The sequence below is a fragment of the Ranitomeya imitator genome, chromosome 1 (genome assembly GCF_032444005.1).
Source record: "Ranitomeya imitator isolate aRanImi1 chromosome 1, aRanImi1.pri, whole genome shotgun sequence".
NCBI lineage: Eukaryota > Metazoa > Chordata > Amphibia > Anura > Dendrobatidae > Ranitomeya > Ranitomeya imitator.
Window position 1 is genome coordinate 575055068 of NC_091282.1, and position 21509 is coordinate 575076576.

The window sequence follows — 21509 nt, forward strand, 5'->3', positions numbered from 1 at the left end:
TTCAATACTGAGTAGACGACATAGCTCCCTCCAGAATCGAGACGCAAACTGGGGACCCCGGTCACTAACAATTTTGTCTGGCATACCGTGTAAGCGAAAGATATGCTTGATAAACAAGACAGCCAACGCCCGTGCAGATGGTAGCCGTGGAAGAGGCACCAAATGCACCATTTTGGAAAAATGATCGGTGATCACCCAGATAATGGTGCAATTACGAGACTTGGGTAAGCCAACCACAAAGTCCATCCCGACCATCTCCCAGGGCCTGTCAGCCACGGGCAGAGGATAAAGCAACCCAGCTGGCCGTTGCCGAGGAGTCTTGTTCCTGGCGCAAGAGACACACGCCCGAACGTACTCCGCGACATCACGAGCCATATGCGGCCACCAGTATGTCCTCGCCAGTAACTCTGATGTCCTTTTAGTACCAAAATATCCACCCACCCTGGACGAGTGCGCCCAAGAGAGAACCTCCGGTCGCAAACTAGATGGAACAAAAGTCTTGCCCGGGGACACAGACTCCAGCGAAACCGGGGCCACAGTTCTCAAACTCTCAGTGGGGACAATAAGCCGAGGCTCCTCCTCCTGACACAACGGAGCGAGAGAGAGCGTCGGCCCGGATGTTCTTCTCCCCAGAAAGGAAATGGAGGGTGAAATGAAACCGGGAGAAGAACAAGGACCATCTGGCCTGGCGAGAATTCAACCGCTGAGCTGTCTGCAGATACACCAAATTTTTGTGATCTGTGAAGACTTGGAAGGGAAAACGTGCTCCCTCCAAGAGATGTCTCCACTCCGAGAAAGCCAACTTCATGGCTAGCAACTCCCTGTCCCCGATGGAATAATTCCTCTCTGCTGGTGTGAAGGTCTTGGAGAAAAAGAAGCAAGGATGCTTCCGACCTTGAGCATCCTTTTGGAAGAGGACTGCTCCAGCACCAACAGAAGAGGCATCCACCTCCATGATAAATTGGCTTATTAACATCGGGGCGATGAAGAATGGGAGCGCTAGCGAAGTGTGACTTTATAGAGATAAAAGCCTTGGAGACCTCCTTAGACCACAATTTGGGATTCGCCCCCTTCTTGGTGAGGGCAACCAAGGGAGCTACCAAAGTTGAGAAATGCGGGATGAACTGGCGATAATAATTGATGAACCCCATAAAGCGCTGCACCGCTTTAAGAGAATGGGGTTCCTGCCAGTCCATCACAGCCTGTAGTTTGGCAGGATCCATAGCCAATCCCTGGGCTGAGATGATGTAGCCTAGGAAAGGTAAGGACTCCTGCTCAAACATACACTTCTCCAACTTGGCATAGAGGGACACAAAAGAGAATAGTAAAACCAAAAACACTCAGTTTGAAAAAATGTTGCAGTAATCCGCAAGTGCTAGTAAAAGATGTAAAAAACAGGGTATTTGGTTGATACGTTTTTTGCAAAAAATGTATACTAAGCTGCTCTACCAATCTTCACGGTATACCCTTATCAGAGCAGTCCTAACTAATGTATGCAATCCCTATCTCATGTATTAAAAACCTGATCATCTGTATATAACCTGTGTGAACAGGGTTCAGAGAGGAAAAATCCATGTGTGCATACAGGGTAGAACAGCTTTTGTGCAGATAGCCCAAGAGGAGTGGTGGAACTCCCCAGTCTTGTAGACACAAGAGAACAATTATGGAAACAGGAACACATGGGCTACTTGCACAGTGAACAAGTCTGTATGATCATGTTCACACACCACAAAGAAACCTGAAGACACAAAAGAGAATAGTAAAACCAAAAACACTCAGTTTGAAAAAATGTTGCAGTAATCCGCAAGTGCTAGTAAAAGATGTAAAAAACAGGGTTTTTGGTTTTACTATTCTCTTTTGTGTCTTCAGGTTTCTTGGTGGTGTGTGAACATGATCATACAGACTTGTTCACTGTGCAAGTAGCCCATGTGTTCCTGTTTCCATAATTGTTCTCTTGTGTCTACAAGACTGGGGAGTTCCACCACTCCTCTTGGGCTATCTGCACAAAAGCTGTTCTACCCTGTATGCACACATGGATTTTTCCTCTCTGAACCCTGTTCACACAGGTTATATACAGATGATCAGGTTTTTAATACATCAGATAGGGATTGCATACATTAGTTAGGACTGCTCTGATAAGGGTATACCGTGAAGATTGGTAGAGCAGCTTAGTATACATTTTTTGCAAAAAACGTATCAACCAAATACCCTGTTTTTTACATCTTTTACTAGCACTTGCGGATTACTGCAACATTTTTTCAAACTGAGTGTTTTTGGTTTTACTATTCTCTTTTGTGTCTTCAGGTTTCTTGGTGGTGTGTGAACATGATCATACAGACTTGTTCACTGTGCAAGTAGCCCATGTGTTCCTGTTTCCATAATTGTTCTCTTGTGTCTACAAGACTGGGGAGTTCCACCACTCCTCTTGGGCTATCTGCACAAAAGCTGTTCTACCCTGTATGCACACATGGATTTTTCCTCTCTGAACCCTGTTCACACAGGTTATATACAGATGATCAGGTTTTTAATACATCAGATAGGGATTGCATACATTAGTTAGGACTGCTCTGATAAGGGTATACCGTGAAGATTGGTAGAGCAGCTTAGTATACATTTTTTGCAAAAAACGTATCAACCAAATACCCTGTTTTTTACATCTTTTACTAGCACTTGCGGATTACTGCAACATTTTTTCAAACTGAGTGTTTTTGGTTTTACTATTCTCTTTTGTGTCTTCAGGTTTCTTGGTGGTGTGTGAACATGATCATACAGACTTGTTCACTGTGCAAGTAGCCCATGTGTTCCTGTTGGCATAGAGGGAGTTTGCCCGTAGGAGGTCGAAGACTTTGCAAACATCTCTCCGGTGGGAGTCAATATCTGGAGAGTAGATGAGAATATCATCCAGATAGACTACGACCGAGGTGGAAAGCATATCCCGGAAGATATCGTTCACAAAGTCTTGGAAAACGGCTGGGGCATTACAGAGCCCAAAGGGCATCACCAGATATTCATAGTGCCCATCCCTGGTGTTAAAAGCCGTCTTCCATTCGTCCCCCTCACGGATGCGAATCAGGTTGTAAGCACCCCGCAGATCTAATTTAGTAAATACCCTTGCTCCCCGAAGCCTATCGAACAGTTCAGATATCAAAGGCAAAGGGTATTTATTCTTAACGGTGATGGCGTTAAGACCCCTGTAGTCTATGCATGGACGCAATTCCCCACTCTTCTTCTGCACGAAGAAGAACCCTGCCCCAGCAGGTGACACTGACTTCCTGATGAACCCTCTTGCCAGATTTTCCTGGATGTACTGTGACATTGCCTCCGTCTCCGGGAGAGATAGCGGATAGACTCGACCCCGAGGAGGCTCAGCACCAGGCAAGAGGTCAATAGGACAGTCATAGGGGCGATGGGGCGGAAGGGTCTCCGCCGCCTTTTTGGAGAATACGTCTGCATACGACCAATACTGCTTGGGGAGAGAGGAAAGATCTGAGGGTACCTCAGTTGTAGCTACCTGAACGCACTCCCTCTGACACCTACCCCCACAAGATTCACCCCATCCCAGAATTCTGCCTGAGGACCACTCGATATGAGGAGAGTGGTACCGTAGCCAAGGTATTCCCAACAGGACTTCATCAATTCCCTCTGGAATGACGAGCAGAGAAATAATCTCCTGATGAGATGGCGACATGGACAGAGTAAAAGGGATGGTCTGGTGAGTTATCTGTGAGGGCAGAGTCAACCCATTCACCACTCGTACCGTTACAGGTTGAGCTAGCATAACCAGAGGTATTGCGTGGCGTTGGGCGAAGGCAGAAGACATAAAATTGCCCTCCGCCCCAGAATCCACGCAGAGCTCTACCGAGTGGGAAAATGAGCCTATAGTAATTGTCCCCTTAAAGGACAATTTAGAGGCAAACGTCGCCGTGTCTAGTGTACCTCCACCTACGACCACTAGATGCTGACGTTTCCTCGACCGCTGAGGACATCTGGTGGTTAAATGTCCAGACTGCTGGCAAACATGACAGACCCTGAGTGCACAAGCGGTCCGGGACTTAGGTCCCGCTTGTGACACTTCCCTGGCCTCATGTGACTCAGGAACCAGGACCGGAGATTCCAGAGGTTTGGCGAAAGTAGGAGCCAGCCGAAACCTCTGCCTACACTGGGCTCGCTCTAACCTCCGCTCGTTAAAACGGAGGTCAATTCGAGTGGAGACTGTTATTAACTCCTCCAGTGTGGCAGGAATCTCCCTAGTGGCCAGAGCGTCCTTTACATGGTCAGCCAAGCCCCTCCAAAATATGGGGATAAGAGCTTTATCCGACCATTCCAGCTCAGATGCTAAAGTGCGGAATTGGACGGCAAAATGACTGACCAAGGACTCACCCTGAGTTAATGCCAGCAGTTGGAGCGCAGTGTCATGGGTGACTTGAGGTCCTAAAAAGACCTGTTTTAAAGTGCTCAAAAACAGAGGAGCACTCTGCACCACATGATCGCCACGCTCCCACAGCGGCGTAGCCCATTCCAACGCCCTGTCCGACAATAGAGACACAATAAATCCCACCTTAGCCCGCTCTGTGGGGAAACGTGCAGCCAGAAGCTCGAGATGAATAGAGCACTGACTCACGAATCCCCTACAAAATTTGCTATTACCAGAAAATTTTTCTGGCAGCGGGAGGCGAGAAAATGTCGGAACAGGGGTGGCAATGGACAAAGTTGCTGCAGCCACGCTGGCAGCCTGTACAGCAACTGCGGTAACATCCACAGCTGAGGTTGCGCTCTCGAGAGCCGCCAACCTACCCTCCAGCTGCTGTATGTACCGCAGGGATTGCTGTTTGTCCGTCATCACTAGCCAGACCCTGGCGCTAGTGTAATGTTAGGGCTAGCGGAACGTGCCAAATAATAAGACTGATAGTGTACGGTGCGTTCGTAGCCCGGGGTCCACCGTGCAGAGATGGAACCTGCTGCTGAGTAATGACGGACTATATGGCGGTACTCATAAGTATACTCACGTGGGTTAAACTTCACCCAACGTGAATGAAGCGATCCTGTTGCGTCACAGGATCGCGGTACCGCACATAGAAGGCGAGCAAGCAGTCAGCAAACTTAACCCCAACTAGGATTGAAGTCCGATTAGACCACTTGCTGACACAACACAGCAACAGGGTGTGTTAGGCAACTCTTATAATTAGAGCACTGAAGTGCGAACTGTGCCGTGCTGGCTGGCACCACTAAGCACCCAGATGTGGGTCAGGTAGCGCACTACTGGTGCGTGGCGCCGCACTGGCGGTCACAGCAATAGACGCTGATACGTGTGTGACACGTTGAGTGATTTGTCGGGCGCTAGATAGCAGCCATACTCCATACGCGAACAGTCATACAATAGGGTAGGGGTATTTAATGAACGACTTGCACTCACAACAAACACACGTATTCAATTGTACACTAGCGCATGGCCGTGCGGTCATGCGCAGTTTATATAATTGCAGGACAGGAAGTGGCCACAGAAACTTTGCCCTTCCAGGGCCTGTCAAGAGGACGAATGGAATGCGCTGCAGAGCCAGAGCACATGACCCTCGATCTCCAACGGGAGATCTTGCTCTGGGCATGCTCAGTGTGCGCAAACAAGGACTTAGTCCCAGGGAAGTCCGCTTGCCGCTGACCAGCACTGACTTTAATGGCAGGAGCTGAAGAAGTAGCAGTAACTCTCTGTACAGAGTGAGAGCGAGCAAGACACTGGGAGCGACGTCCCTGCTGAGCAGACTCCACTGCGGCTGGAGGAGAATGGGAGACCGCAGCGGAGATGGATCGAGATTCCCCCTGTGCAGCAGAGGAAACTCGACTCCTAACACTCTCTCTCTCAAATAGTGGGCCATAGAAAGCCTATATTTTTTTATTTGGTTTCTAAATTCTCCCTGAAAAAATCAATTTTGTTTATTTGGTTTCTAAATTCTCCCTGAAAAAATAAAAAAAACAGTGGGAGATTAATATTGGCCTTTCTGCTTGTGTGCCAGTCCTGACTCTTGGGTGTGCCATCTCTCTCTCTCAAATAATGGGCCATAAAAAGCGTATTTATTTTTTTTATTTGGTTTCTAAATTCTCCCTGAAAAAAATCAATTTTTTTTATTTGGTTTCTAAATTCTCCCTGAAAAAAAAAAAAAAAAGTGGGAGATTAATATTGGCCTTTCTGCTTGTGTGCCAGTCCTGACTCCTGGGTGTGCCATCTCTCTCTCTCAAATAATGGGCCATAGAAAGCCTATTTTTTTTTTTATTTGGTTTCTAAATTCTCCCTGAAAAAATCAATTTTTATTATTTGGTTTCTAATTTCTCCCTGAAAAAATAAAAAAAAAACAGTGGGAGATTAATATTGGCCTTTCTGCTTGTGTGCCAGTCCTGACTCCTGGGTGTGCCATCTCTCTCTCTCAAATAGTGGGTCATAGAAAGCGTATTTTTTTTTATTTGGTTTCTAAATTTTCCCTGAAAAAATCATTTTTTTAATTTGGTTTCTAAATTCTCCCTGAAAAAATAAAAAAAAACAGTGGGAGATTAATATTGGCCTTTCTGCTTGTGTGCTAGTCCTGACTCCTGGGTGTGCCATCTCTCTCTCTCAAATAGTGTGCCATAGAAAGCCTATTTTTTTTATTTGGTTTCTAAATTCTCCCTGAAAAAATCAATTTTTTTTATTTGGTTTCTAAATTCTCCCTGAAAAAATAAAAAAAAAACAGTGGGAGATTAATATTGGCCTTTCTGCTTGTGTGCCAGTTCTGACTCCTGGGTGTGCCATCTCTCTCTCTCAAATAGTGGGCCATAGAAAGCCTATTTTTTTTTTATTTGGTTTCTAAATTCTCCTTGAAAAAATCATTTTTTTTTATTTGGTTTCTAAATTCTCCCTGAAAAAATAAAAAAAAAAGTGGGAGATTAATATTGGCCTTTCTGCTTGTGTGCCAGTCCTGACTCCTGGGTGTGCCATCTCTCTCTCTCTCTCTCAAATAGTGGGCCATAGAAAGCCTATTTTTTTTATTTGGTTTCTAAATTCTCCCTGAAAAAAATCAATTTTTTTAATTTGGTTTCTAAATTCTCCCTGAAAAAATAAAAAAAAACAGTGGGAGATTAATATTGGCCTTTCTGCTTGTGTGCCAGTCCTGACTTCTGGGTGTGCCATCTCTCTCTCTCAAATAGTGGGCCATAGAAAGCCTATTTTTTTTTTATTTGGTTTCTAAATTCTCCCTGTAAAAATAAATAAAAAACAGTGGGAGATTAATATTGGCCTTTCTGCTTGTGTGCCAGTCCTGACTCCTGGGTGTGCCATCTCTCTCTCAAATAGTGGGCCATAGAAAGCCTATTTTTTTTTATTTGGTTTCTAAATGCTCCCTGAAAAAATAAAAAAAGTGGGAGATTAATATTGGCCTTTCTGCTTGTGTGCCAGTCCTGACTCCTGGGTGTGCCATCTCTCTCTCTCTCTCTCAAATAGTGGGCCATAGAAAGCCTATTTTTTTTATTTGGTTTCTAAATTCTCCCTGAAAAAAATCAATTTTTTTAATTTGGTTTCTAAATTCTCCCTGAAAAAATAAAAAAAAACAGTGGGAGATTAATATTGGCCTTTCTGCTTGTGTGCCAGTCCTGACTTCTGGGTGTGCCATCTCTCTCTCTCAAATAGTGGGCCATAGAAAGCCTATTTTTTTTTTATTTGGTTTCTAAATTCTCCTTGTAAAAATAAATAAAAAACAGTGGGAGATTAATATTGGCCTTTCTGCTTGTGTGCCAGTCCTGACTCCTGGGTGTGCCATCTCTCTCTCAAATAGTGGGCCATAGAAAGCCTATTTTTTTTTATTTGGTTTCTAAATGCTCCCTGAAAAAATAAAAAAAAAAACTGTGGGAGATTAATATTGGCCTGTCTGCTTGTGTGCCAGTCCTGACTCCTGGGTGTGCCATCTCTCTCTCTCAAATAGTGGGCCATAGAAAGCCTATTTTTTTTTTATTTCATTTCTAAATTCTCCCTGAAAAAATAAAAAAAACAGTGGGAGATTAATATTGGCCTTTCTGCTTGTGTGCCAGTCCTGACTCTTGGGTGTGCCATCTCTCTCTCTCAAATAGTGGGCCATAGAAAGCCTATTTTTTTTTTTTTCGTTTCTAAATTCTCCCTGAAAAAATAAAAAAAAACAGTGGGAGATTAATATTGGCCTTTCTACTTGTGTGTCAGTCCTGACTCCTGGGTTTGCCATCTCTCTCTCTCAAATAGTGGGCCATAGAAAGCCTAATTTTTTTTATTTGGTTTCTAAATTTTCCCAGAAAAAAAAAAAAGTGGGAGATTAATATTGGCCTTTCTGCTTGTGTGCCAGTCCTGACTCCTGGGTGTGCCATCTCTCTCTCTCAAATAGTGGGCCATAGAAAGCCTATTTTTTTTTATTTCGTTTCTAAATTCTCCCTGAAAAAATAAAAAAAAACAGTGGGAGATTAATATTGGCCTTTCTGCTTGTGTGCCAGTCCTGACTCCTGGGTGTGCCATCTCTCTCTCTCAAATAGTGGGCCATAGAAAACCTATTTTTTTTTTATTTGGTTCTAAATTCTCCCAGAAAAAAAAAAAAAGTGGGAGATTAATATTGGCCTTTCTGCTTGTGTGCCAGTCCTGACTCCTGGGTGTGCCATCTCTCTCTCTCTCTCAAATAGTGGGCCATAGAAAGCCTTTTTTTTTTTTTATTTGGTTTCTAAATTCTCCTTGAAAAAATAAAAAAAACAGTGGGAGATTAATATTGTCCTTTCTGCTTGTGTGCCAGTCCTGACTCTTGGGTGTGACATCTCTCTCTCTCAAATAGTGGGCCATAGAAAGCGTATTTATTTTTTTATTTGGTTTCTAAATTCTCCCTGAAAAAATCAATTTTTTTTATTTGGTTTCTAAATTCTCTCTGAAAAAATAAAAAAAAACAGTGGGAGATTAATATTGGCCTTTCTGCTTGTGTGGCAGTCCTGACTCTTGGGTGTGCCATCTCTCTCTCTCAAATAATGGGCCATAAAAAGCGTATTTATTTTTTTATTTGGTTTCTAAATTCTCCCTGAAAAAATCAATTTTTTTAATTTGGTTTCTAAACTCTCCCTGAAAAAATAAAAAAAAAACAGTGGGAGAATAATATTGGCCTTTCTGCTTGTGTGCCAGTCCTGACTCCTGGGTGTGCCATCTCTCTCTCAAATAGTGGGCCATAGAAAGCCTATTTTTTTTTATTTGGTTTCTAAATTCTCCCTGAAAAAATAAAAAAAAAACTGTGGGAGATTAATATTGGCCTGTCTGCTTGTGTGCCAGTCCTGACTCCTGGGTGTGCCATCTCTCTCTCTCAAATAGTGGGCCATAGAAAGCCTATTTTTTTTTAATTTCATTTCTAAATTCTCCCTGAAAAAATAAAAAAAAACAGTGGGAGATTAATATTGGCCTTTCTGCTTGTGTGCCAGTCCTGACTCTTGGGTGTGCCATCTCTCTCTCTCAAATAGTGGGCCATAGAAAGCCTAATTTTTTTTTTTTCGTTTCTAAATTCTCCCTGAAAAAATAAAAAAAAACAGTGGGAGATTAATATTGGCCTTTCTACTTGTGTGTCAGTCCTGACTCCTGGGTTTGCCATCTCTCTCTCTCAAATAGTGGGCCATAGAAAGCCTAATTTTTTTTATTTGGTTTCTAAATTCTCCCAGAAAAAAAAAAAGTGGGAGATTAATATTGGCCTTTCTGCTTGTGTGCCAGTCCTGACTCCTGGGTGTGCCATCTCTCTCTCTCAAATAGTGGGCCATAGAAAGCCTATTTTTTTTTATTTCGTTTCTAAATTCTCCCTGAAAAAATAAAAAAAAACAGTGGGAGATTAATATTGGCCTTTCTGCTTGTGTGCCAGTCCTGACTCCTGGGTGTGCCATCTCTCTCTCTCAAATAGTGGGCCATAGAAAACCTATTTTTTTTTATTTGGTTCTAAATTCTCCCAGAAAAAAAAAAAAGTGGGAGATTAATATTGGCCTTTCTGCTTGTGTGCCAGTCCTGACTCCTGGGTGTGCCATCTCTCTCTCTCTCTCAAATAGTGGGCCATAGAAAGCCTTTTTTTTTTTTTATTTGGTTTCTAAATTCTCCTTGAAAAAATAAAAAAAACAGTGGGAGATTAATATTGTCCTTTCTGCTTGTGTGCCAGTCCTGACTCTTGGGTGTGACATCTCTCTCTCTCAAATAGTGGGCCATAGAAAGCGTATTTATTTTTTTATTTGGTTTCTAAATTCTCCCTGAAAAAATCAATTTTTTTTATTTGGTTTCTAAATTCTCCCTGAAAAAATAAAAAAAAACAGTAGGAGATTAATATTGGCCTTTCTGCTTGTGTGGCAGTCCTGACTCTTGGGTGTGCCATCTCTCTCTCTCAAATAATGGGCCATAAAAAGCGTATTTATTTTTTTATTTGGTTTCTAAATTCTCCCTGAAAAAATCAATTTTTTTAATTTGGTTTCTAAATTCTCCATGAAAAAATAAAAAAAAAACAGTGGGAGAATAATATTGGCCTTTCTGCTTGTGTGCCAGTCCTGACTCCTGGGTGTGCCATCTCTCTCTCTCAAATAATGGGCCATAGAAAGCCTATTTTTTTTATTTGGTTTCTAAATTCTCCCTGAAAAAAATCAATTTTTTTTATTTGGTTTCTAAATTCTCCCTGAAAAAATAAAAAAAAAACAGTGGGAGATTAATATTGGCCTTTCTGCTTGTGTGCCAGTCCTGACTCTTGGGTGTGCCATCTCTCTCTCTCAAATAGTGGGCCATAGAAAGCCTATTTTTTTTAATTTGGTTTCTAAATTCTCCCTGAAAAAATCAATTTTGTTTATTTGGTTTCTAAATTCTCCCTGAAAAAATCAAAAAGAAATCAGTGGGAGATTAATATTGGCCTTTCTGCTTGTGTGCCAGTCCTGACTCCTGGGTGTGCCATCTCTCTCTCTCAAATAGTGGGTCATAGAAAGCGTATTTTTTTATTTGGTTTCTAAATTTTCCCTGAAAAAATCAATTTTTTTTATTTGGTTTCTAAATTCTCCCTGAAAAAATAAAAAAAAACAGTGGGAGATTAATATTGGCCTTTCTGCTTGTGTGCCAGTCCTGACTCTTGGGTGTGCCATCTCTCTCTCTCAAATAATGGGCCATAAAAAGCGTATTTATTTTTTTTTATTTGGTTTCTAAATTCTCCCTGAAAAAAATCAATTTTTTTAATTTGGTTTCTAAATTCTCCCTGAAAAAATAAAAAAAAAACAGTGGGAGATTAGTATTGGCCTTTCTGCTTGTGTGCCAGTTTTGACTCCTGGGTGTGCCATCTCTCTCTCTCAAATAATGGGCCATAGAAAGCCTATTTTTTTTTTATTTGTTTTCTAAATTCTCCCTGAAAAAATCAATTTTTTTTATTTGGTTTCTAAATTCTCCCTGAAAAAATAAAAAAAAAAACAGTGGGAGATTAATATTGGCCTTTCTGCTTGTGTGCCAGTTCTGACTCCTGGGTGTGCCATCTCTCTCTCTCAAATAGTGGGCCATAGAAAGCCTATTTTTTTTAATTTGGTTTCTAAATTCTCCCTGAAAAAATCAATTTTGTTTATTTGGTTTCTAAATTCTCCCTGAAAAAATCAAAAAGAATTCAGTGGGAGATTAATATTGGCCTTTCTGCTTGTGTGCCAGTCCTGACTCCTGGGTGTGCCATCTCTCTCTCTCAAATAGTGGGTCATAGAAAGCGTATTTTTTTTTTATTTGGTTTCTAAATTTTCCCTGAAAAAATCAATTTTTTTTATTTGGTTTCTAAATTCTCCCTGAAAAAATTAAAAAAAACACTGGGAGATTAATATTGGCCTTTCTGCTTGTGTGCCAGTCCTGACTCCTGGGTGTGCCCTCTCTCTCTCTCAAGTAGTGTGCCATAGAAAGCCTATTTTTTTTATTTGGTTTCTAAATTCTCCCTGAAAATATCAATTTTTTTTATTTGGTTTCTAAATTCTCCCTGAAAAAATAAGAAAAAACAGTGGGAGATTAATATTGGCCTTTCTGCTTGTGTGCCAGTCCTGACTCCTGGGTGTGCCATCTCTCTCTCTCAAATAGTGGGCCATAGAAAGCCTTTTTTTTTTTTTATTTGGTTTCTAAATTCTCCCTGAAAAAAATCAATTTTTTTTATTTGGTTTCTAAATTCTCCCTGAAAAAATAAAAAAAAACTGTGGGAGATTAATATTGGCCTTTCTGCTTGTGTGCCAGTCCTGACTCCTGGGTGTGCCATCTCTCTCTCTCAAATAGTGGGCCATAGAAAGCCTATATTTTTTTTTATTTGGTTTCTAAATTCTCCCTGAAAAAATCAATTTTGTTTATTTGGTTTCTAAATTCTCCCTGAAAAAATAAAAAAAAACAGTGGGAGATTAATATTGGCCTTTCTGCTTGTGTGCCAGTCCTGACTCCTGGGTGTGCCATCTCTCTCTCTCAAATAGTGGGCCATAGAAAGCGTATTTTTTTATTTGGTTTCTAAATTCTCCCTGAAAAAAAACAATTTTTTTTATTTGGTTTCTAAATTCTCCCTGAAAAAATAAAAAAAAAACAGTGGGAGATTAATATTGGCCTTTCTGCTTGTGTGCCAGTCCTGACTCCTGGGTGTGCCATCTCTCTCTCTCAAATAGTGGGCCATAGAAAGCCTATTTTTTTTTTTATTTGGTTTCTAAATTCTCCCTGAAAAAATCAATTTTGTTTATTGGGTTTCTAAATTCTCCCTGAAAAAAAAAAAAAACTGTGGGAGATTAATATTGGCCTTTCTGCTTGTGTGCCAGTCCTGACTCCTGGGTGTGCCATCTCTCTCAAATAGTGGGCCATAGAAAGCCTATTTTTTTTTGATTTGGTTTCTAAATTCTCCCTGTGAAAATAAAAAAAAACAGTGGGAGATTAATATTGACATTTGTGCTTGAGTGACAGTCCTGCGTGTGTGGCATCTCTCTCATTTGGTGCCACCGAAAACAGAGTGTGAAACTTTGTGCCTGATTTTCCTTGCGGTCTCACCCACCTGTAAAGGGATATCTAAATCATACTGAAGTTATAGCTCACCGTGTAAGTTGTTTGACAGCAACAAATACCTTTACTTTGGTTACGTTTTTAAAACAATGAGGAAGTCTGGTGGAAGAGGTCATGGCCGTGGGCGTTCATTGTCAGCAGGTAATGATGGTAATGGTAGTGGAGCATCAGGTGATCGTGGGAAAAAAATATTGCACCTAAGTCTGTAGCTGTGGAGTCAGGTTCGTCGTCTGGCTACACAAGGCCTCGAACGCTCCCTTTTCTGGGAGTAGGAAAACCGCTTTTAAAGCAGGAGCAGCAAAGAGCAAGTTGTGGCTTACCTTGCTGACTCAGCCTCTAGCTCTTTTGCCTCCTCTTTTGAAACTGGTAATTGTAAAAGCAGCGCATCGTTAGTGGATGTTCACGGTCAGGGACAAGTCGCTTCCTTGTCCTCTTCAGCAAAAACAACAACAGAGAAGGATGCAGCAGGCGACACAACGGGTTACTCCATGGAGCTCTTTACACATACCGTCCCTGGCTTAGAAAGTGAAACAGTTAACAGGCCATGCCCATTACAAGTTGAATCTGACATGGAGTGCACTGATGCACAGCCACAGCCAGACTACTATGCTGGTCCTTTGACTCAGACCACAACATTGCCCTCGCAGGGTACTGATCAAGAATCAGACCCTGATGAGACTATGGTGCCCCGTCACGAACGCTATACCACCGACTTACACGGTGACAAAGACGAAGTAGCACACGAGATAGAAGAGGAGGTTATAGATGACCCAGTTGTTGTCCCCGATTGGCAGCCATTGGGGGAACAGGGTGCAGGCGGCAGTAGTTCTGAAGCGGAGGAGGGGCCACAGCAGGCATCAACATTGCAACAGGTTCCATCTGCCGGGCCCGTATCTGGCCCAAAACGTGTGGCAAAGCCAAAACCAGTTGGAGGACAGCGTGGCCATCCGGTTAAAGCTCAGTCTGCAATGCCTGAAAAGGGATCCGATGCTCGAAAGAGTGCAGTCTGGCATTTTTTTAAACAACATCCAATTAATCAGCGCAAAGTCATCTGTCAAAAATGTTCAACTACCTTAAGCAGAGGTCAGAATCTGAAAAGTCTCAATACAAGTTGCATGCATAGACATTTAACCACCATGCATTTGCAAGCCTGGACTAACTACCAAATGTCCCTTAAGGTTGTAGCACCCTCGGCCAATGAAGCTAGTCAGCAACGCTACATCCCTTCCGTCACTGTAAGGCCACCATTTTCCGCACCACCTGCAGTATCTGTGCAGGTTTCTTTGCCAGGCCAAAGCAGTCAGGGTCAGGGAATCACCAGTTTCGTAGTAGGAAACACTGCATCTAGGGCACCGGCGGAAACAATACCGTCTCCAACCGTCTCTCAGTCTGCCATGTCCACCGGCACACCCGCTAGTTCCACGATCTCCAGCTCTCCAGTCCAGCTCACCCTACATGAGACTCTGGTTAGAAAAAGGAAGTACTTATCCTCGCATCCGCGTACACAGGGTTTGAACGCCCACATAGCTAGAGTAATCTCGTTAGAGATGATGCCCTACCGGTTAGTTGAAAGCGAAGCTTTCAAAGCCCTGATGGACTACGCTGAACCACGCTACGAGCTACCCAGTCGACACTTCTTTTCGCGAAAAGCCATTCCAGCCCTCCACCAGCATGTTAAAGAGCGCATCGTCCATGCACTCAGGCAATCTGTGAGTACAAAGGTGCACCTGACAACAGATGCATGGACCAGTAGGCATGGCCAGGGACGTTACGTGTCCATCACGGCACACTGGGTGAATGTGTTGGATGCAGGGTCCACAGGGGACAGCAATTTTGGGACAGTTCTGCCTAGCCCACGGTCTAGGAAACAGTTGGCTGTAGGCGTTCGCACCCCCTCCTCCTCCTCATCCTCCTGCAGAAGCGAGAGCTCGTCCACAGACCGCAGTCGCCCAACCACTCCATCCGCAGCTGCCACTGTTGCACACCAGTTGTCCCATTATGGGGCAGCTACTGGCAAGCGTCAGCAGGCTGTATTGGCTATGAAGTGTTTGGTCGACAACAGACACACCGCGGAAGTTCTGTTCGAGTTCTTGCAGAAAGAAACGCAGTCGTGGCTGGGCACAGTAGATCTTGAGGCAGGCAAGGTAGTGAGTGATAACGGAAGGAATTTCATGGCTGCCATCTCCCTTTCCCAACTGAAACACATTCCTTGCCTGGCTCACACCTTAAACCTGGTGGTGCAGTGCTTCCTGAAAAGTTATCCGGGGTTATCCGACCTGCTCCTCAAAGTGCGCGGACTTTGCTCACATATCCGCCGTTCGCCCGTACACTCCAGCCGTATGCAGACCTATCAGCGGTCTTTGAACCTTCTCCAGCATCGCCTAATCATAGACGTTGCAACAAGGTGGAACTCAACACTGCACATGCTTCAGAGACTGTGCGAACAGAGGCGGGCTGTTATGTTTTTGTGGGAGGATACACATACACGGGCAGGCAGTAGGATGGCAGCCATGGAGTTGTCAGGTGTGCAGTGGTCGAAGATACAAGACATGTGTCAAGTCCTTCAGTGTTTTGAGGAATGCACACGGCTGGTTAGTGCAGACAACGCCATAATAAGCATGAGCATCCCCCTAATGCGTCTGCTGATGCAAAGTTTGACGCACATAAAGGAGCAGGCGTCTGCAGCAGAGGAAGAGGAAAGCCTTGATGACAGTCAGCCATTGTCTGGTCAGGGCAGTGTACAGGACGAGGTAGCGGGCAAAGAGGAGGTGGAGGACGAGGAGGATGATGGGGATGAGTATATTTGTAATGAGGAAGCTTTCCCGGGGCCACTGGAAATTGGTGGCGTGGCAAGGCCGGGTTCTGGTTTTTTGAGGGACACAATTGACGTAGATTTGCCTGAAACTGCCCCTCAACCAAGCACAACCGCAGATTTGACAACTGGAACTTTGGCCCACATGGCAGATTATGCCTTACGTATCCTCAAAAGGGACACACGCATTACTAAAATGATGAACGATGACGATTACTGGTTGGCCTGCCTCCTTGATCCTCGCTATAAAGGCAAATTGCAAAATATTATGCCACATGAGAACTTGGAACTAATATTAGCAACCAAACAATCAACTCTTGTTGACCGTTTGCTTCAGGCATTCCCAGCACACAGCGCCCGTGATCGTTCTCACACGAGCTGCAGGGGGCAGCAGACCAGAAGTGTTAGAGGTGCAGAAATCAGAAGTGGCGTTGGACAGAGGGGTTTTCTGACCAGGTTGTGGAGTGATTTTGCTATGACCGCAGACAGGACAGGTACTGCTACATCAATTCAAAGTGACAGGAGACAACATTTGTCCAGTATGGTTACAAACTATTTTTCATCCCTTATCGATGTTCTACCTCAACCGTCATTCCCATTTGATTACTGGGCATCCAAATTAGACACCTGGCCAGAATTGGCAGAATATGCATTGCAGGAGCTCGCTTGCCCGGCAGCTAGTGTCCTATCAGAAAGAGTATTCAGTGCTGCAGGTTCAATATTAACCGAAAAAAGCACTCATCTGGCTACCCAAAATGTGGATGATCTAACCTTCATTAAAATGAACCACAACTGGATTTCGAATTCTTTTGCCCCACCTTGCCCGGCCGACACCTAGCTTTCCTATGAAAAGGTCTTGCCTGTGGACTGCTCTGAATGACTTTACCAATCTCGTAATTTGCAGCAGCTGATTGTCCAGCATACGACATGCTTACACCTCCCTAAATGGCCAAACTCCCCACACGGGGCCATGGTATCGCCACTTGGCGCAAGCACCCGTGAGAGTGCTGTTTGTTTGAAGAGGTGGGTTTGCACGCTTTTGGTCAACGGCACTGCCACTGGGTCCCTCATAGTACAATAAAATGTCTCTGGAGGTGGTGGTGCGCACCCAACGTCAGACACACTGTTGTAACATGAGGGGCCCTGGGCCTGTACCGCCGGCCACAAGAGAGTTCCCCCACCCCCAGCTCAAACATTGCTCTACCACTTGCACAATTATCTCTCACAGTTCCACCAATGTTTTGTCTATGCGCTGACATCCTTAAATTCCTGCCACTGACAATACCATTGTGTTGACATGTATGATGGTACTTAACATAGTCAGGGGCAGTGTCCTATATTTACCCAAGTAAATACTTTGTGCCAAATTACTAGGTCTGAACCTACGCGGAGGAGCCCACCCCTGTACCTAATGATTGCACCCTTTTGTGTTTTCGTTTTGTTGTAATGCGAGACATTAACATGTATTTATTGTTTGGGACTACTAACTGGCAGACACTCATTACAATCGGCCTCCGCTGACAACACCAATGCTGCCTGTGTACCCCTGCAAGAGAATTCCAAGTGTCTACAGCCATATTTTATTATGTTAGGCCTACTACGCCTGTCTGCGGTCCCTCCTTCCACTAGTCCTCCAGTGACCTGTCTACTGCTGCCCGTGTACCCCTGGAACCAATTTTAAAGTGCCTACAGCCATATTTTATTATGTTAGGCCTACTACGCCTGTCTGCGGTCCCTCCTTCCACTAGTCCTCCAGTGGCCTGTCTACTGCTGCCCATGTACCCCTGGAACCAATTATAAAGTGCCTACAGCCCAATTTTATTATGTTAGGCCTTCGAAGCCTGTCTGCGGTCCCTCCTTCCACTAGTCCTCGACTGACCAGACCACTGCTGCCCGTGTACCCCTGGAACCAATTTTAAAGTGCCTACAGCCATATTTTATTATGGTAGGCCTACTACGCCTGTCTGCGGTCCCTCCTTCCACTAGTCCTCCAGTGACCTGTCTACTGCTGCCCGTGTACCCCTGGAACCAATTTTAAAGTGCCTACAGCCCAATTTTATTATGTTAGGCCTTCGAAGCCTGTCTGCGGTCCCTCCTTCCACTAGTCCTCCAGTGACCTGTCTACTGCTGCCCGTGTACCCCTGGAACCAATTTTAAAGTGCCTACAGCCCAATTTTATTATGCTAGGCCTTCGAAGCCTGTCTGCGGTCCCTCCTTCCACTAGTCCTCCAGTGACTTGTATACTGCTGCCCGTGTACCCCTGGAACCAATTTTAAAGTGCCTACAGCCATATTTTATTATGTTAGGCCTACTACGCCTGTCTGCGGTCCCTCCTTCCACTAGTCCTCCAGTGACCTGTCTACTGCTACCCGTGTACCGCTGGAACCAATTTTAAAGTGCCTACAGCCCAATTTTATTATGTTAGGCCTTCGAAGCCTGTCTGCGGTCCCTTCTTCCAATAGTTCTCCACTGACCAGACCAATGCTGGCCGTGTACCCCTGGAACCCAGCTGAAAGTGCATGGAGCCTACTTTTTTTCTTTGTTTTATATTTATAAAGCCCAGATGAACTACGCTGTACCACGGTTCAAGCTACCCAGTCGACACTTCTTTTGCGAGAAAAGCCATCCCAGCCCTCCACCGGCATGAAAAAGTCTGCATTGTCATAGCACTCAGGCAATCAAACAGTAGAAAGGTGCACCTGACAAGAGACGCATGGACCAGTAGGCATGTCCACAAAAAGTTACGTGTCCATTACGGCGCACTGGGTTAATGTGTTGGATGCATGGTCCACAGGGGACAGCCTACAAAGTCTGTCTGCAGTCCCTAATTAAAGTTGTCCTCCGCTGACCACACCACTGCTGCCCGTGTACCCCTGGAACCAATTTTAAAGTGCCTACAGCCTAATTTTGTTATGTTAGGCCTACTACACCTGTCTGCGGTCCCTCCTTCCAATACTCCTCCACTGACCACACCACTGCTGCCCGTGGACCCCTGGAACCTATTTTTAATTGCATAGAGCATCCTTTTTTTAATAGTAGGCGTACAAAGTCTGTCTGTGGTCCATAATTGAAATTGTCCTCCACTGACCAGACCAATGCTGCCTGTGTACCCCTGTAACCTTTTTTAAACTGCATTGAGCCACATTTTTGGTTTAAGGCCTACTACCTGTGTCTGTCTGCGCCACTCAATACAGCTGTCCTCCTTTGAAAAAAGCTGAGCGTCAATAGTCTTGTTTTCAGCCTCTAGGAATTTGAAAACTGCATTGGGGCTACTACTTTAGTAGGGCCTACTAACGGTGTCTGCCGCTCCAAGGTGTTCCCCAGGTTTCCTCTCCATTGCTTCGGTCTTCCGACTCTCGTTTAGTAGTTGTTGAAAACTACACTGCATTAGGCCTACAAATTGGGTATGGGGTGTAGAGACGGTGTGTTCCACTCCAAGGTGTTCCCCAGGTTTCTTCTACATTGCTTCGGTCTTCCGACTCTCGTTTAGTAGTTGTTGAAAACTACACTGCATTAGGCCTACAAATTGGGTATGGGGTGTAGAGACGGTGTGTTCCACTCCAAGGTGTTCCCTAGCTTTCCTGTCCATTGCTTCGGACTTCCGACTCTCGTTTAGTAGTTGTTGAAAACTACACTGCATTAGGCCTACAAATTGGGTATGGGGTGTAGAGACGGTGTGTTCCACTCCAAGGTGTTCCCCAGGTTTCCTCTCCATTGCTTCGGTCTTCCGACTCTCGTTTAGTAGTTGTTGAAAACTAGACTGCATTAGGCCTACAAATTGGGTATGGGGTGTAGAGACGGTGTGTTCCACTCCAAGGTGTTCCCCAGGTTTCCTCTACATTGCTTCGGGCTTCCGACTCTCGTTTAGTAGCTGTTGAAAACTACACTGCATTAGGCCTACAAATTGGGTATGGGGTGTAGAGACGGTGTGTTCCACTCCAAGGTGTTCCCCAGGTTTCCTCTCCATTGCTTCGATCTTCCGACTCTCGTTTAGTAGTTGTTGAAAACTACACTGCATTAGGCCTACAAATTGGGTATGGGGTGTAGAGACGGTGTGTTCCACTCCAAGGTGTTTCCCAGGTTTCCTCTCCATTGCTTCGGTCTTCCGACTCTCGTTTAGTAGTTGTTGAAAACAACACTGCATTAGGCCTACTAGTTGGGTTGGGGCCTTCTATCTGTGTCTGCCGCTCCTTGCTGTTCTCCTCCAGTGAACAAAGCTGTGCCGCCGGTTTACTACTGTTGCCAATTTTGAACTGCATTTAGAATACTTACTGATTTGGGCCTACTCTCTCTGTCAGCCTCTCATTCCAGTTGTCCTCCACTGAACAAAGCAATGCCCCCTGGTTAGTCCTGTTACCAATTTTGAACTGCATTTAGCCCACTTTATTCTTTGGGCCCATATCTGTTTCTCCCTCATCCTGCCCATTGCCCAGCCAGTGATAGATGAGTCTGCTGGTACATTGACCCATAACGCAACATTCCCCGTGCACGCTACACTGCAAGATTGTGACCCTGCTGAAAGTCAGGTCCCCCTTCCCGCATACCATACCACATTACACGGGGACAAAGGGGAAGGTGCAGATGAAGGTGCAGGTTCCTTCATCAGGTGGGGGGAGGAATACTCGTTGGCGACGTCACTGGCACAGGGCCTCTCATAGTACGCAAAAGTGTTGCTGCCGGTGGGAGGCGCCCCCGCCGTGCAAACACACCGCTGTACTTTGAGGGGCCCTGTGCCAGTGCCAATGCCAACGAGTGGGCCCCCCCTGCTTGCTCAGGATCACAGCACTTGCAAAGTTGAAATACTTACCTCTCCCTGCTCCACTGCCGTGACGTGGTCCAGATGTCCTTGGCCCACTAATTGCTTGAACCAGCCCTACCCCCCACAACTTTAGCCAAATGACCCCCAATTTCCAATGCCTTACAATTATTATAAGCTAAATTACGATTGACAAGCTTCAGTAGCAAGAATGGATGTTTTTGCCAATACAATGGGCTCTGTACATGTTTTCCTGGCCTCTACTCACTGCCGACTATGCTCCCCCATTGACTTGCATTGGGTTTCGTGTTTCCCCGACTTTTCGCGATAATCGGCCGATTCCACTCGACTCGACTTTTGAGATAGTCGGGTTTCGCGAAACCCGGCTCGACTCTAAAAAGGTCAAGGTCGCTCAACTCTACTTTTCAGGACATTATCGACACAGAGATAAGATTTGGTTTAGGAATTGGCTAAAAATTTAATTATATTATATGTTGTGTAAAAGTGTTATACAATGTATTATTTAGTAATTTGTAATTATCTTAAACAGTATAATTTTGCAGTTCTATAGTTTTTATAGTTATATATATATTTTCATACAGTATACAGTAAATAGAATATTTGTATAAGTAGAGATTGTATAACTGTATTTTTATATGTATAGTGAAATAATTAAAATTTACTCCAGTAATAATACCTAGAATTACATTAAACACATACAGTATATTAAATATATACTGCACATATGTACAGTACAGACCAAAAGTTTGGACACACCTTCTCCTTTAAAATTTTTTCTGTATTTTCATGACTATGAAAATTGTACATTCATACTGAAGGCATCAAAACTATGAATTAACACATGTGGAATTATATACTTAACAAAAAAGTGTGAAGCAACTGAAATTATGTCTTATATTCTAGGT